General features: G+C 36.5%; 1 long non-coding RNA gene across 2 annotated transcripts in view; it reads left to right on the top strand.

The window, feature by feature from the left end:
• Window positions 1-4,783: 4,783 nt before the first annotated feature.
• Window positions 4,784-16,644, top strand: part of LOC141566278 (uncharacterized) — a 134,448-nt gene continuing 122,587 nt past the window's right edge. For both annotated transcript variants that reach the window (XR_012489273.1, XR_012489272.1), the window contains exon 1: window positions 4,784-4,901. This is a non-coding gene — a long non-coding RNA (uncharacterized LOC141566278). The remainder of the gene's footprint in view (window positions 4,902-16,644) is intronic.

Consider the following 16,644-nt stretch of genomic DNA (forward strand, 5'->3'; position numbering starts at 1 on the left):
GATTAAGTGACATTTCCAGGTTCACTCAGCTAGCGTATGAGGTCAGTTTTGAACTCAGAAGATGAATCTTCCTGTCTCTAGATCTGTAGGTCTGGCACTCCGTCCACTGTGCTACTTAGCTGTTCCATACCAGTCGAGTCAAAATGTCAAAAAAAAAAAAAAAAAAAAAGTCAAGCTGATCTGGAATGACCTGTTCTGGATAAAGTTATTTTGGCTCTTAGCGATCTTTGCTTCTTTTAAAAATTATTCCTAAATCTTCTTTTTTACACTTAGAATTCTCTCAGTGATAGTGTCTTTAAGCTTAATGAAATCCAAGCTAGCACCGTTATCACCAGCATACACAATTCCCTCACTGAAAATTTAACCTGAGTGATTACCTATTTCCCCTGATGCTTGTTCTCTTGAATAAGGACTTTGCTTTCTGCCAAGGGTCCAAATATGGCTTGGCAATAGGCAAAGAGAGTCTTAGTGTCTGTATTTTGGAGGCTGAACCATGAATGATAGGAGAATAATAAAACTTCTAAGACTAATCTCATTTAATTTTTATTGTTTAAAACAAAATACTTACTAAAATATTCTAGATAAGCAGCACATTATGGTTGATAATTTTTGGAACTGGAAAACCTGGATTCCAATTCAGCTTCTGATACATGCTAGACAAGTAAGTCATTTTAAGGCTCCAGTCAATTTTTTTTGACTCCAACTAGTTTGTCCATAATGATAAAAAGAATTTTTACCTTAGGAGTTAAAAAAAAAAACAAAACAATGGAGTTTCAGGCCTGGACTCCATTACCCATCCTCACTCTTACCCCCATATACCAAGAAAGGAAAAAAAGATCCTCTGAACTTTGAATCTCAACACTCCCAGAGCCTTGAGGAAAACAAAATAGGAGTTTCACATTTGCTCTGCCTGTTTTTCTTCTCTGTTTATCATTTGCCATTCATACAAATAAATTAGGTTTGTAGGACTGGCAAAATTCCATGTCTGCTTTTCTAGGTTATCAATGTGATTCCTTTCAGAAAGAACCATGGTTACAAGGGTTTCAACTTCTCTGCCTCATTCAATCTCAATGAACACTGCACATTTAAAAATGCTTACAGAGTACATACTTGGATACTTTGTCTTCTGTAACTAAAGTAGAGCTTATCTTAGCCTTCCTCTTTCAGGGAGGCAAAAGAAATATATGCAAGCCAGGAATCTGACTGAAGCCAAATGCTTAAGTTACATTGAAGACAAACTCCAAACGCCTTTGGGCCAACTCAATCACAAAAACTTCTGACTATCATAGGGAACTCGTGGTGCATTGCTGGGTATGTCATATTCAATCCTAGAAAAATTTAGCATTAGCTAGAAATGAGGAAATCTCCTTTTCTTAATCCATTTTTTGGTCAGTAATGATTATAACATGGCAGGATCACAAGCTCTTAAACTGTAAACTACAAGGAAACAAAAGTCATATAGTTTGTCAACCTTATTGGACAGATGAGGAAAAAAAGGCTACGAGAGGTTAATTGTTTTGTCCAAGGTCACATTGATAGAATTGGAATTTGAACTCCTAACTTTGACTTTGTATCTTTTCACTAATTTTTTTCCATTGAATTATAGTGCCTCCTTATGAAATTTAAATAAATGCAAATTTGGCTGATGGTTTTGTAGGTCGATAGTTTTCTTTTCTTTTTTTTTTTTTTTAACCTGAAAATCCTCTAAGTTATTCAAACTCCAAAAAAATCTGAGAAATGTTCTTCATGTTATCAGAGGAAAGCAGCCTAAAGAATTGAGGACTAGAATTCTGATGGACTAGGGTTTCACTTTTTCCAGATAAATAACTCAATAATTAAAATTGAACATTTGAAAACTATAATGGTAGACTCTCAGTTGCTCTTACAAGATAGTTCTTCTGTGTCTTGGAAGAGAGGAAATAGGTCGACGGGAAACCATCTCAAATGGCAAAGACTAAACTCAACATTTGAAATACTTTTAGAAAGAGTTCTTTTACTGATGCTCAAATCCCCTCTGCCCTTCATCATATCAAATTTCCTCTTATTCTGTTTATAGTGTAAGTTAGCTCTGTAAGAGTTAGGGAATAAGCTAAATAGAACTCCTAAGGCAACTTCAGTTGGGCTGCTGGTAGTATATGTGACTGTAGTACAGGAAAGTCAGATGCAAATGTGGAGGGTAGTAACAAAAAGAACAATCCTAGTATAGGTTTGGCTGTCCCGTGAAGGGACAGAGCTCTGTGGGGAGTGAAGGACTGTGGCACGGAGATTTCTGTAACTATGGAAGGACTTCCTCTTGGGGAGGATCAGTCCTTGGCTCCCAGATGCTGGTGTCTTAGGATAAAGGCTTGTTTGTTCTATGCTAAGTGTGGGAATGTGGGCAAATTCCTTCCAACTTTGCTACCAGGCATTTCTGTTTCTCATTTATCAACTAAAACTTATCTTTTCCATGTCCTGCCTTTTCATGGCCTTGTTATCCCTATGAATAAGTGTTTGTTAAATGAAGAAAACCCACAAGTTCACAGTTCATTGAAGAAATGATTCATCAATCAATCATCTAACACGCATTTATTATCCAGTCCAACATTGCCCAATACAGAATATCTGGTCCTTTTCTAACATCCCTGAACAGTAGTTTTTCAGCTTCTTTCAGTTAGATGACACAGTAAATAAAAGGGCTGTAGAGAGGAAAATCCGAGTTCAAATCTCACCTCATATGCTTACTAGCTATGTGACTCTTGGCAAAGCACCTCTGTCTACTTCAGTTTTTCAATTGCAAAATGGAAGTTATGTGTCTACCTCAAAGGACTCTTGTGAAAATTAAATGAGATAATATCTGTAATATTTGGCATACTATGTATTTGGCACATAATAGGTACTTAATAAATGCTTATTGCCTTCTGCTTGAATATATCATGGGTTTTTAGGCAAATAGCTTATTCATATCTCAAATTGAAAATAACTAGCTAACCTAAATAATTAAATTGTTCTGTAGTTCGTGTAAGTGCAATCAGGCTGTTATACCACTATTTCTTTTCCAACAGTGGCTTTTTGTTACAATGATAATGCCCCCATTTTGTCCTTCTAATATAGTGAAATGATTCTTCATTAGGACTTTCTTACTTAAAGCCAGATCATTCCAACAGGTCTGAAATTCCTTTCCTCTTATCTCTACCTCCAGGCTTCCCTATCTTCCTCAGTTTCAGTTCAAATCTGTCTTACTGAAAGGAGCTAGCCCTTCTTAATCTTAGAGACTTTCCTCTGAGACTATTCACAATTTATCCTGTTTATATGTAGTTGTTTTTCCTGTTCTCTCTCTATTAGACTGTGAGCTTTTTGAGAGCAGGGAATGCTTTGCTTTTTGCCTTTCTTTGTATCCTTAGCATTTAGCATAGTGCCTGGCATATAGTGGGCACAGTACTTAATTAATGCTACCCATCTTATACTAACTCACAGATCTAGACTAAAAAAAAGTCTAGGAAATGTCAGTTTTCTTTGGAAGCACCATTTTTCATTTCTCTAGTAATTATAATTCACATTTTATATGACAGAATACTTTCCTCAGGGTAGCTCTATGAGGTAGTGTTGTGGGCACAGCCGTAACACCAGCATTGTCTTATTTCAGGTGCCCTATTGAGATGAAATGAGACACCCAAAAGTAATTGAACATTAATAAAGAACTTTGCTCTAACATAACAAGAATATGCAATGAGGACACAATGACACTTTGATTTTCTGGATGTGGGATACTCCCTCATTGCTATCTCCACAGGCATCTGATAAGTAGTTTATTAGAATTTGGAAATTCAGGTAGTTTTAGGCTTCTACCAAATTTGAGTGACTCAGATTTCATCTGCTTGTAGTATTATATGGTCAAGGAAGTGGGGGCCAATCAGGAGATGAAGGGCAGCTTTGTTCTGGCATACTCCAGATTTTCTCAGGGTATGGGGAAGGAAGATGAACCTGAGAAGCTGGGGCAGCTTTGCTTTTATCACGGGTAGCTTGGACAAATATTTTCTCCTATTTTAAGATGAGGAAAATGAGGGTCAAATAGGAGTTCTTCAGAACTAGGATTTTAATATAAGTTTCTATTCCAAGTCCCAGTGCTCTTTCCAAAGACATCAGGGTTCCTTCTCTGCTGGGTCAATTGTAAGGGGAAAAAAAAAAAAAAAAAGTTTCGTAGGGGAAACTTCTGCAATAAATAATCTTTACAAGATTCATTTTTTATTTTTTCCCAGATGAAATGCATGTTCCGTTTCTAAAGAAATATAATCTCTTTGAAGTCTGAATAGAATTCAGGAAATCAAATGTGAACAAATTCAACTTTTCTGACCAATGTGTAGCCCGGGTATTGACACTATATAGATTTGTTTTTTCAAGCACCTTGCAAAAGACTTCTGTATATAAAATAGACGCCACTCTTTCACTTTCTAACAACTTTTAAACAAGTGATTTAATCTCTTTAGAGAGGAACCCAAAAACAAACATAAAACTTGTTTCAATATAGTTTTGACCGATTCCCTTTAAAGCTTTCTTATTTTCACAATTGTATGGGTTTGCTCATTCCTAGAGTTGCCTTTAATCTCATCTCCTTTGGGAGATTATAGATTTGTTAGGAAGATAAGAGAAAAATTTGTGAAAAGATAACTAAGGAGAATTTTCTTGTGGCTAGGCAACACCTACTAATTATTAAAGGAATAGTTTGGATAAGAAATGTTACTGAGGACTTTGTATGCAGTAAAAATTGTTTAGATCTCTTCTCATTCTTGAATATTTTCCTGCTGGTAGATTTATGACTCTGAGGAAATAACATACCTTTGGAATCTCCAACTTCCTTCAATATTTAATTTTGGATTCAACTTCAAATGTGGCCTTTGCTGACCCTGCTGTATTCACATCCACAGGTATGTTTCTTTTCTTTCCTTTTCAGATATTCTGTAAATTCTTTTAATATTTTTTAAATACCAGTAGAACATTTATATCCATATGCTACCCCTCACTTTCTCTCTACGAATGACATATCTTCTTTTCTGTCCATGTGTGCATAATGGTGCATTTGATTCCACTTTTCAGGTGCAAATCATTTTGACACTAAGTCACAAATTACTTACAGCCCTCAGGCATCTTTCCATTTCCTTTTTTTTTTTTCCTCACATATTATTCTAAAACTGAGATCATTCAATCATCAATAAACATTTATTAAGAGACTTCTATGGGTGGGGCACTGTAAGAAACACTGGGGATTATATATGGAATATTTTCTACTTGCAAGGAGCAATCATGAAAAAGGAGCCCTCCTTCCTTATCACCATCAGCAACAGCAGCTGGTTAATTACCCTGAATGAATGACCTGATTAGATTCTAGGGATGGAGACTAGATAGTGCAAAGGCAAGGAGTTAGGAGTCAGAGTCTTAGGTTTCTGGACCATAGAAAAGGTCAGTTTAGTTGAATGGCAGAGTGTGAGATGTGAAGTAACACATGTAATTGTAGTAATGTATTAATGTAGTAATTAATTAATGTAATTAAGAAAATTAATGTAGTAATTAATGTTGTTATTAATTAATGTAATTAAGAAAAATTACATGGGTAGAAAATTACTTAGTGAGGTGAATTTATTTGAGGAGTGGACTGAGTCCAGGAGACCTATGAGGAGGCTGTTGAGATAATTAGGCAAGAAGCAATAAGAGCCTGTTCTATAGTGGAATATAAGGAAGAGATTAATTGAGAAAGACATTGTTAAAGAGGTAGAAATGGCCAAATTTAGCAATAAAATCTTTTTGTCGATAACCTACAAAATTTTGATGTCAATAAGTCAGGCTTTTTCAGTAATAAAAAGAACATCATTGAAAGTACAAAAACAATTATGCAAATATGATCCAGTTTTATCTTGGCAGCTAGGTAGTACACAGAGTACTGACCTTGAAGTCATGGAGATCTGAGTTTGAATCCTGCCTTTAACACTTTTTAAAAAATAGCTCTTTATTTATATACAAATTTAAATTTATTCATATATATGCAAAGATAGTTTTCAACATTCACCCTTGCAAAACCTTGTGTTCCAAATTTTTCTTCCTCTCTTCCCCCATCTCCCCCTTAGACAGCAAGTACTCCAATATATATTTAACATGTGCAATTCTTCTATATATATTTTCACATTTATCATGCTACACAACAAAAACAGATCAAAAAGAAAAAAAAATAAGAAAACAAAAGGCAAGCAAACAACAAAAAAAAAAGTGGAAAAATTGTGTTGTGATCTACATTCAGCCCTGATGATTCTCTTCTGGATGGAGGTAGCTTTCTCTATAACAAAAGTATTGGACCTGTCTGAATCACCTCATTGTTGAAAAGAGCCAAACCCATCAGATGATCGTTACATAATCTCATTCTTGTTATATAAAATATTCTCTTGCTTTTACTCACTTAGCATCAGTTCATGTAAGTCTCTTCAGACCTCTCTGAAATCATCCTGCTGATCATTTCTTATAGAACAATAACATTCTATATCATTCATATACCAGAAGTTATTCAGCCATTCCCCAGCTGATAGGCATACACTCAGTTTCTTGTTTCTTGTCACTACAATAAAGGCTGCTATGAACATTTTTGCACATGTGAATTCTTTTCCCTTTTTGTGATCTCTTTGGGATACAAGCCTAGTAGAGACACTGGGTATGCACATTTTGATAAATCTTTGGGAATAGTTCCAAATTGCTTTCCAGAATGGTTGAATCAGTTCACAACTCCATTAATAATGTATTAGTGTCACAGTTTTCCCACATCCCCTCCAATATTCTTCATTGTCTTTTCCTGTCATCTTAGCCAATCTGACAGGTGTGTAGTGGTACCTCAGAGTTGTCTTTATTTGCATTTCTCTGATCAATGGTGATTTAAAGCATTTTTTTTCATATTTACCTCTAACATTTAATACTTGTATGACACTGGGAAAGTCTTTTAAATTCTTATCTTCATTTTCTCATCTGAAAAATGAGGATAATAATACATCTACCTATAAGACTGTTGAGAGGATCAACTAAGATTATACATAAAGTACTTTGCATACCTTAAAATGTTTTCAATTAATTGAAGAATTTTAATTTATATACTACATAAGTGGACATGTACATGAGAATATATGAGAGTACAGTTAGAACTGAGCTCAAGGTGGGCATAAGGAATTGGAGTTATAAAGACAAAAATCATACAGAGGTTGATAATATAATTGCATAGCTGTCTTTATCAATTCCTCTCTGGGCTGGGTTGTTTTTCAGAATCGAGAGTTGATATAAATCAGTCTGAGTTGGTTATCTGGCATGGCAGGGGAAGTTCTGGGTTCACTATGCCACTATTGCAAGAAATTTCTGTTAAGCCCAACAAAGAATGCTCAGTTTTATCTATTCCCCAGGTCAGTTTGACCTCTTTTGGATAGTAAGAGATCTTGAGCAAATCAAGATGATTAGTAAAATCATTAACCATTCTGTTTTCACAGACAGCATATTATTCTAAAGTTGAATACTATTAGCACATCATCTACAAACAGGAACATCTGGAAAATATCACCTTCAATAGGAAATCTCTTTTCCAATGGGATTCTGCACAAGTTATTTTAATTGGTAATGATAAATATCTTTGTGGAGCATATGTTTTCCTGCTTAATACCTCATCTGATGTTGTTACTGAGAGAATCATTAAATAATTACATCTCCACGGTTACATCTACCATGATTCTTATATGATCTTAACATAAGCATGGTAGTGAGATGGTCTGAGAAGTCTCCAATGCTGCTGCTTCTTCCATTAAGCTAATTTTATCTTTTTTGTTATTAATAAACACTTTACACCACAAAATCTTTCATATTGACCTATTAGTCAGTTTAGTAACTGTGAAGACATAATCTGATGAAGAAAACTTTTGTGAATATTTTCTTTTTTCCTTCTCATGTTTTCATAATTGCATGCTTAAGCCATTCCCATATTTCTCACAAAGACAGATGTAAATAGAGAAATATTAATTTCTTATGACCAGGCCAAGCCATTAAGCTAATTTTATCTTTTTTGTTATTAATAAACACTTTACACCACAAAATCTTTCATATTGACCTATTAGTCAGTTTAGTAACTGTGAAGACATAATCTGATGAAGAAAACTTTTGTGAATATTTTCTTTTTTCCTTCTCATGTTTTCATAATTGCATGCTTAAGCCATTCCCATATTTCTCACAAAGACAGATGTAAATAGAGAAATATTAATTTCTTATGACCAGGCCAAGCCAATATAAAAAATGACAATACCATCTAAGTTAATTTACTTATTCAGTGCCATACCAATCAAATTACCAAAGAATTACTTTATAGAGCCAATACTTTACAGTGCTAGGAAAAATATAACACAATTCATCTGGAAGAACAAAAGGTCAAGAATAACAAAGGAACCAATAAATAAATGTAAAGAAAGTGGGCCTACTAGTCTTAGATCTTGAACTATATTACAAAGTGGTGATCATCAATACAATTTGGCATTGGATATGAAATAAGTGGTTGATCAGAGGAATAGATTAGGTAAATTGTTGTTTACTATATACATGTGGCACATGAGTAAATAAGTATTTGATAAACCCAAAGATCCTCCCTATTGGGGTGAGAACTCACTTTTTTTTTTTTTTTTGATAAAGATTAGGTTTACTCTACTTGGCATCAAGAAGCAGAACTAAGGTGATAGTGTAGACAGACAAGATTTTGCTCAGTATGAAGAAAAATTTTCTAACATTTTAAGCTTTCCTCAAATCAGTTTTGCCTCATGGAGTAATAATGGATTTCGCATTGTGTTTTCAAGCAAAGGCTAGGTGAGCACTTATCTTGGCTCATTTGCCATTAGCAGCTAGACTAGATAATCTTAGATTCCTCCCAACTTTATACTCCTATAATTTTATAATCTTGTTTCCCCGAGGATATTTCCTTCCTGGGAAGAGTTGAACAGCTGACAAGAAAATCTGGTCTTCTGGTCTAACTCAATTTAATGTAAGTTTTTTCCTGGACCTGATGTCTTCCTGTCCATCTCTTACGACCTCTTCCATCTAGCCTCACAAACCCCATAAATTGATCCACAAGGCTGATACTATAGACCACATATTCAGTGATGTAATCAGATATGTTTAGATCAATTCAAATTGACTGATAACTTTGGGGAAAGATTTGAAAGCAATCAAATGGATACTAGAAGTTTATGCAAATACCAAACATTTGTTCTATATTTATTCCCTACCACAGCAATAATATCCATAAAAGTAGCAATATTATAGAATAATCAATTGTCAATGACTTAGCTATTCTCAGAATATAATGACTCAAAATAATTTAAAAGGATTTATAAATCACTTGATGATTCATCATCAATATCATCATTTATTACTTAAACAATAAATAATTATTTATTATTTATAATATTAGATTTATTATTATTTATAATTTATTGTTAAATAATCCTTAAATAAATGAGTAATATAAAAAGATAGGGACAGGTGGCACAGTGGATATAGTACTGGGCTTGGAGTCAGAAAGACATCTTCCTGAGTTCAAATCTGGCCTTATATGTCCTTTGGCAAGTCACTTAATATGGTGACTGCAATAGTACCCTGGATGCCTTAAAATCAGTTAGAGTCAGGATAAGCAAAAGTCTTTATTCTTGATCTCTAGCGGCAGAAGCCAAGGGGGAATAGATGTGTATGATCTCTGCAACCTCACTCCCTCGACTCTCTCACAGAAATGACCCTGGCTAGTCTCCCTGCACCTCCTAGTCCCTCCCACAATTCTCTGTATACACCAAAAGACTGGGCCAGCACAGGATAGTGGGAAGGACCATTTTCCAAGAATATTCTTATAGAGTATTGTCTAATCAGTAATTAGCCAGTGCATTGACTCAAGAGTTTCAGCCCTTCACATCTTCCTTTTTCTTTTGTTTTAGAACATAGGTCACACTCTCACTGACTTCTCAGGAAGGGAGATGAAAAGCACCAAAGGGAAGTGGGGATTGCTAGCAGGTTTCTGGGCTGAAGGGTCTTATTAGACACAGGTGTGCACCTGTGCTCCCATCAGCATGGGAGGAATTATACAAGCACATAGCAATAATACACAGACTATTAGTGATGACTCCCCCACAGTCAGTGCAGGCTCAATGTGGTGTAACAAACATGAATTGTACATGCAAGTAGTGATATAACAAACAATATAAATCAACATGTTCTTGTAAAAGATTTCAGAAGTCCTAGAAGGAGGGTATGTAAACAACAGTCATACATACATCTTCTTCAGCAGCCAAGAGATAAGTCTTAAGCCAATCTATTGTCCATTGCTTCACACGTCAGGGAATCCAATGATCCCTGCAAGTCTTTGAAGTTCTGAAACAGTCTTTTTATGTGTTAGGGAATACAATGATTCCCACAGATTTTGAAGTCCTGCTGTTAACAGTTTTATCATTTCTCAGAAAATCCAATGATTCCTGAGAGTTTTCAAGTCCTACAACAATCTTATGTCTTAGAGAAGCCAATGATTCCTGAGGGTTTTGAAGTTCTATAACAATCTTTTCATGTCTCAGGGATTCCAATGATTCCTGAGGATTTTGAAATCCAATAACAATCTTATCATGTCTCAGAGAATCCAATGATTACTGAGGGTTTTGAAATCATACAACAATCTTATCATGTCTCAAAGAATCCAATGATTCCTGAGGGTTTTCAAGTCCTACAGCAGTCTTTTCATGTCTCAGGGATTCTAATGAGTCCTGAGGATTTTGAAGTCCAACAATTTTTGATGTCCATGAATCAAACACCCTAACTCCCATGCTTTTTCAGTGGTGGGCACAGTCAGCAATGGAACTACCCGATGTTTCTTGGGTCTTCTTCATTTCAACAGTCTGCTACATCTCTCTCTGATGGACAAGGTGAATACAGCTCGTTGGCACCAATCTGATTCCTTCTCCATCTGTAGAGATACAAGCAAACCCTCTCCCCCAAGCAGTTAACCTATCTGGTTCCTTCCATTCAACACTTTTTGGGTCTCTCCATATCACTTAGAGATTATCTAAAGATACTGAAGCTGTTTGTACTGGACACTGCCCTTCTGGTAGATTATAAAACCTGTCTGCTGGAGCCAGTGCCTCTTTGTCAAAAATCAAGAAGTTAATAGTATAAAGAGCTAGATTTAGAAGTTCTCTAGGGTTACCTGTGGCTCCCCTTTTCTTTTGTTTTTGGAGGAGTGTCTTAATGTCTCTGTTTCTCCTCTCTACTATTGCTTGTCCTTGAGGATTAAAAGGCATGCCAGTGGTGTGTAAAATCTTATACTGTGCACAAAAGTGTGCAAAATGCTTAGAAGTTTATGCAGGTCCTTGCCTGTTTTTATTGCTTGTGGCACACCCATAATTGCAAATGCTTGTAAAAGGAATTCAATGACTACTCGGGCTGTCTCTTTTGCTGCTGGTCTACCACAACATGGATAAAACACAGAAGACCAAAAGATTTATAATGGGTCACATCCATTTGCCAAATTTCATTAGGTCTCAAACCACGAGGGTTCTTCCCTGGAGGGAGTGTAGGAGCATGGAAAGGAAGGCAAGCTGTATAGGCTTTTACTATGCTTCTAGCTTCCTCTCTCATTATTACAAATTGTAAATGTAAAGCTTTGGCAGCCTGATGATATTTAGATTGAAATTCTTGAGCTTCTTGAAATAAAGGAGTATTGGCCAACATGGTTAGAAGGCTATCTGCCTTTGAATTACCATCAAAAATAGGACCTGGAAGTCCACTATGAGAGTGGACATGCAAGATATAAATCTTACCTGGATGCTTTCTCACTTGCTCTTGAAGTTCCTTAAAGAGCTGATATATATTAGAGGCTACAAATTTTATGTGTGCTGTGGCAATTTTTTGTGCCACACCTACTGAATAGGCTGAATCAGATATTATATTTATATCTCCTGGATAATAAGTAAGAGCTAGAATGATTGCATACAATTCATTCTGCTGAGTGGACTGAAAAGGAGTTCTGACTACTCTCTTTATAATTAAGTCACAAGAGTATACAGCGCAAATATTATGTTTGGATGCATCTGTAAAGATAGTTGGTCCTTTAAGAGGAACTTTAGAAACCTTTTCTTCAAGAATCCATCACCAATTATGTAATAGTCTGGTTATCTTTAATGGAGACCCATGTGTAAAATTTGGAGCCATGGCTAATAAACTTTGCCACTCTGGGATGGTTTCACAGCATATATCAATTTGTGCATGGTATAAAAGGTGTCTATCTTGTCATGTCTTATTCAAGATAATTGTACTGCTCACTTAATGGCCTTGAATAAAATTCTAGCTACAAGCACTGGGTAAGGAAAAAGGCTTTGTTCTGGTTGTGCTGGGAGGTTCACCCACTCTATCATACTGTCTCCCTGATGTGGATTCCTCTTGTGTAACAAAGACCAACAGTTTTAGAGTGACTCTTTCAACCACATTGGATAAAGCCAGTTCAACTTCTCTCAAAGCTCTTAAGCTTCTTTTGTAAGCTGGCATAGTGAGTTTAAAGCACTGTCTCCCCTTAAAATGTTGTATAATGATTGCAATTGATAGGTAGTCAAGCCTAACACTGGATACATCCATTGGATATCTCCTATCAATTTCTGAAAATCATTTAAGGTGTTTAGCTTCTCTGTTCTTACGGAAAGTTTTTGTACTGTAAGCACCTGAGGGTATTCTAAAAGAAGCATGTCTTTGAATTTTTTCTGGAGCTATGTGCAATTTGTAGCTCCTTAGTGTTTCCATGGTCTTTTGTAGACATGCTTCTAACATTTGTTCCTCAGGTGCACATCTGTATATATCATCCATGTAATATAATAACATTACTTTTGGAAATGCTTTTCTTACTGGAGTATGAGCAGCAGCAACATACATTTGACACATAGTAGGGCTGTTTTTCATTCCCTGTGGCAAAACTGTCCATTCATGTCTTTTATAATGCTCAGCTAAGTTAACGCTGGGCACAGAAAAGGCAAATTTTTTCTATCCTCGGATAGAATAGAAATAATCCTTAATGTCTATAACCCAAAGAGGCCCTTCTCTAGGTAACTGAGTAGGAGATGGAAGTCCAGGTTGAAGAGTTCCTATAGTTTCTATCTGTTCATTTACTTTTCTTAAATCAGTCAACATCCTACATTTTCCAGATTTCTTTTTTACAACAAATACTGGGGAATTCCAAGGACTTAGAGAAGTTTCTAAGTGTCCTTGGTCAAGTTGCTCTTGTATATATCTAATAAGTCCTGAATTTTTTCGCTATCTAAGGGCCACTGTTCTATCCACACTAGTGTATCAGTTTTCCATTGGATAAGAACAGATAAAAGTGTTGGCAGGCCTTTAACAGCAGCTCTGCCTAAAAAAACAAAGTACTCATTTTTAATCCTAATTGTTGTAAAATGTCTCTTCCTGACAGATTGATAGGGATTGTTTTCAACTATAAAAGAGGGAAAAACTCCTGTTTTACCTTCAAATATCCATCTCAAAGGGCTAGCACTAACTTTAACTGCTATTGATCCTCCTACGTCAGGCATATAGGTGTCTGCCTTAATCTTTGGCCAATAACTGGGCAAGTTGGCACCTCTAATGACTGTACAATCTGCACCAGTATCTACCAATCCTCCTAATGGTATGCCATTTATATAGATAGTGAGCATAGGTCGGTCAGCTGTCACAGCTGCTGTCTAGTATATTCCTGGATTTTGTTGCTTGGAGTCAGAATCTGGGTGATTATCATCAGGTGGCTTATTAGGAGTCTGTGTCAGTAAACTTGATGCTACTTCTCCTGGTTGATAAGTCACACATTGTCTCCCTGTGTTAGTGACTGGGATATTATCTACACATTCCCCAGTTTCCCACATCAGTGTATGGATGGACACTGTTTTATAAGCACACTGAGGAGGTGAAATGGTCAAGCCTACTATTCCTGGAAGCAAGGGATCCATAGGCTGGAGAGGAACAGATTTCTCCTCTCCAGGGGGTATCTCAGTTGTCCCAGCTGCATACAACTCTATTCTCCCCAACTGTAATCCTTTTCTCCCATCAGGTTGCTTCCTGGCTGATTGGTTTGGTAATCTCTTTCTCCCATCAGATGGCTTCCTGGCTGATTGGTCATATCTGGGTACTTGACTTCTAGGCACTCTCTGGGTGTAGCATCAGCTGCCATCATGCCCCAAGTATTTTTTGCCTTGGGCCCTGAGGCTGCACCTCTCATCCCCTTTCCCTGAATCAGTCTATATTCTGATGCCCAATGGAACCCTCTGTTGCATTTTGGACATGGGGTTTTGGGTCTTAATCTCCCACCCTGTTTTCTCACTTTGTCTCATTGAGCTTTCAGATGCCCTACTTTACCACATTGAAAGCATTGAAGAGTGTCTCTAGAAGTCCCTTGCCAAAAGGGACCCTGTCTTCCCATGTTGGCATCTTGGGAAGTCTGAATCATAGCCTGGCTATAAAAAGCATTTGTGCCCACTGTGGCACAGAGTCTTATGATCTCCTCTAAAGGAGCATCCTTGCATAATCCTAGTATAATTCTTCTACAAGCCTCATTAGCATTTTCTTTAGCAAGTTGCCATATCATAATGTCTGTTACTGCATTTTCATCATTAGTTTGTATAACAGCTGTCTGCAAACGTCCCACAAAATCAGCAAAGGGTTCATTTGGCCCTTGTGCAATTTTTGTGAAGGCTTCACCCTTGTCATGTTTACTGGGGAGAAAAGTCCATGCTTTGATAGCAGCAGCAGCAGCAGCAATTTACTCATATGCTGCTAAGGGATAATTAATCTGTACTGAAATGCCTGCATAAGAACCTATACCTGTTAGCTGGTCATAGATGATTGGAGGATTAACTCCACTATGACTATTTTGTTGGGCTTGTATCCTATAGAGCTCACTATATCAGAAAGCCACAACAAGTTTTGTCCAGGTTCTAAGCATGTCCTTGTATAGATTTCCAGTCCCTAGAGGTTAAGACTTCATAAGCCAAATTCTGTAATAACATCTTAACATAAGCTGATGTAGCCCCATAAAAAGAGGAAGCCTTTTTCAGGTCTTTGAGGATTTCTATATCAAAAGGAGTGTATCTTTTATTTTCTTGACTTGAAGAGTTAAACTGTTGAATCACTGGATACATATTGATTTTCAAATCAGCTAAATCCTGCCCTTCTTGTGTGGCTTTAAGTAGTGCTTTTTGCAATCTAGTCATAGAAGGGGTTGATTGCTGGGAGGTAGGTACTGAAGATATCATCCCAGCAGATGAAGTTAATGGGAGCATATCTGGTCAGAATGAGAATCACCATGCCCTTCACCACACCCTTCACCATCCCCTTCACCATGCCCTTCCATCCTCACTCACTTAACTACATATGCCCTCTAGAGATATTGCTATTAATCCATTCATTGTCTTTCCTCTTTTTCCTCACACTTCCGATCTGGCTGTTCTTAAAAAAAATTTTTTTTTTCCTATAACTTGCAGGATTCTTTAAGGCCAATTGTATTATCCATGAATCCATAAATCTGCTCCCAAATTGTAATTAAACCCTGTCTCTTTCTCAGTCTTAGTATGCTTCCTGTAGATCTCCTTAGGATTGGGGTTGGGGGTGGGGGAGAATCTTTTCCTCATATCTGCCCCATTTCAGCTAGAAAAGATTACTAGTTTAGCCCTTAACAAAGTAAGTTCGCTGTTTGTCTATTAAAATACTCACCCTATTTCCTGGTCCCCAAGGGCTTCTTCAGTGAAATTAGGGTCTTTGGACTCACATTGGGCACCAAATGTGGCGACTGTGATAATACCCTGAATGCCTTAGAATCAGCCAGAGTCAGGATAAGCAAAAGTCTTTATTCTTGTTCTCTAGCAGCAAAAGCCAGGGGGGAATGGACACATAGGATCTCTGCAACCTCACTACCTTGTTTCTCTCGCAGAAGTGACCCTGGCTAGTCTCCCTGCACCTCTTAATCCCTCCCACAATTCTCTGTATCCACCAAACAATTAGGCCAGCACAGGATAGTGGGAAGGGCCATTTTCCAAGCATATTCTTATAGAGTATTGTCCAATCAATAATTAGCCTCAAGTACTTGATTGTCCAACTCCAGTGCATTGACTCAAGAGTTTTAAGCCCTTCACATCTTAATTCTATTTACCTCAGTTTTCTCATCTGTAAAATGAGCTATAAAAGAAAAACAACCATTAGAGTACTATGAAGAGTACAGTGTTAAAATGATTTCATTATCACCTTGGTGCTGGTTAAAGACACATTTGGGTAATTAAATTGTTTTAAGATGAAAAAGGACTAAATATTACAATTAGTACAAATTTAAAAAATTATTGTAGCATAATATGACTCATCTATTCAAATTTACTCCAAATATATGTAATTATAAGCGAATAGTATAATTTTACTTTGGAATTAAACATTTTTTCAATCTAATGATCTCTCTTTTTTGCCTAATAAATTTTTTAAAAAGCACAGTGTACATTTATAGTCCTTTGAAGTATTCTTAAATTCTAGTTCTTCTTCTAATGGATTGCCAATGTTAAGATATTTTGTTTTATGCAGGTATCTAGCAATGGTTTAGGGGATCCATGATCTTGTGAA

The sequence above is a fragment of the Sminthopsis crassicaudata genome, chromosome 4, assembly GCF_048593235.1.
Source record: "Sminthopsis crassicaudata isolate SCR6 chromosome 4, ASM4859323v1, whole genome shotgun sequence".
Lineage (NCBI taxonomy): Eukaryota > Metazoa > Chordata > Mammalia > Dasyuromorphia > Dasyuridae > Sminthopsis > Sminthopsis crassicaudata.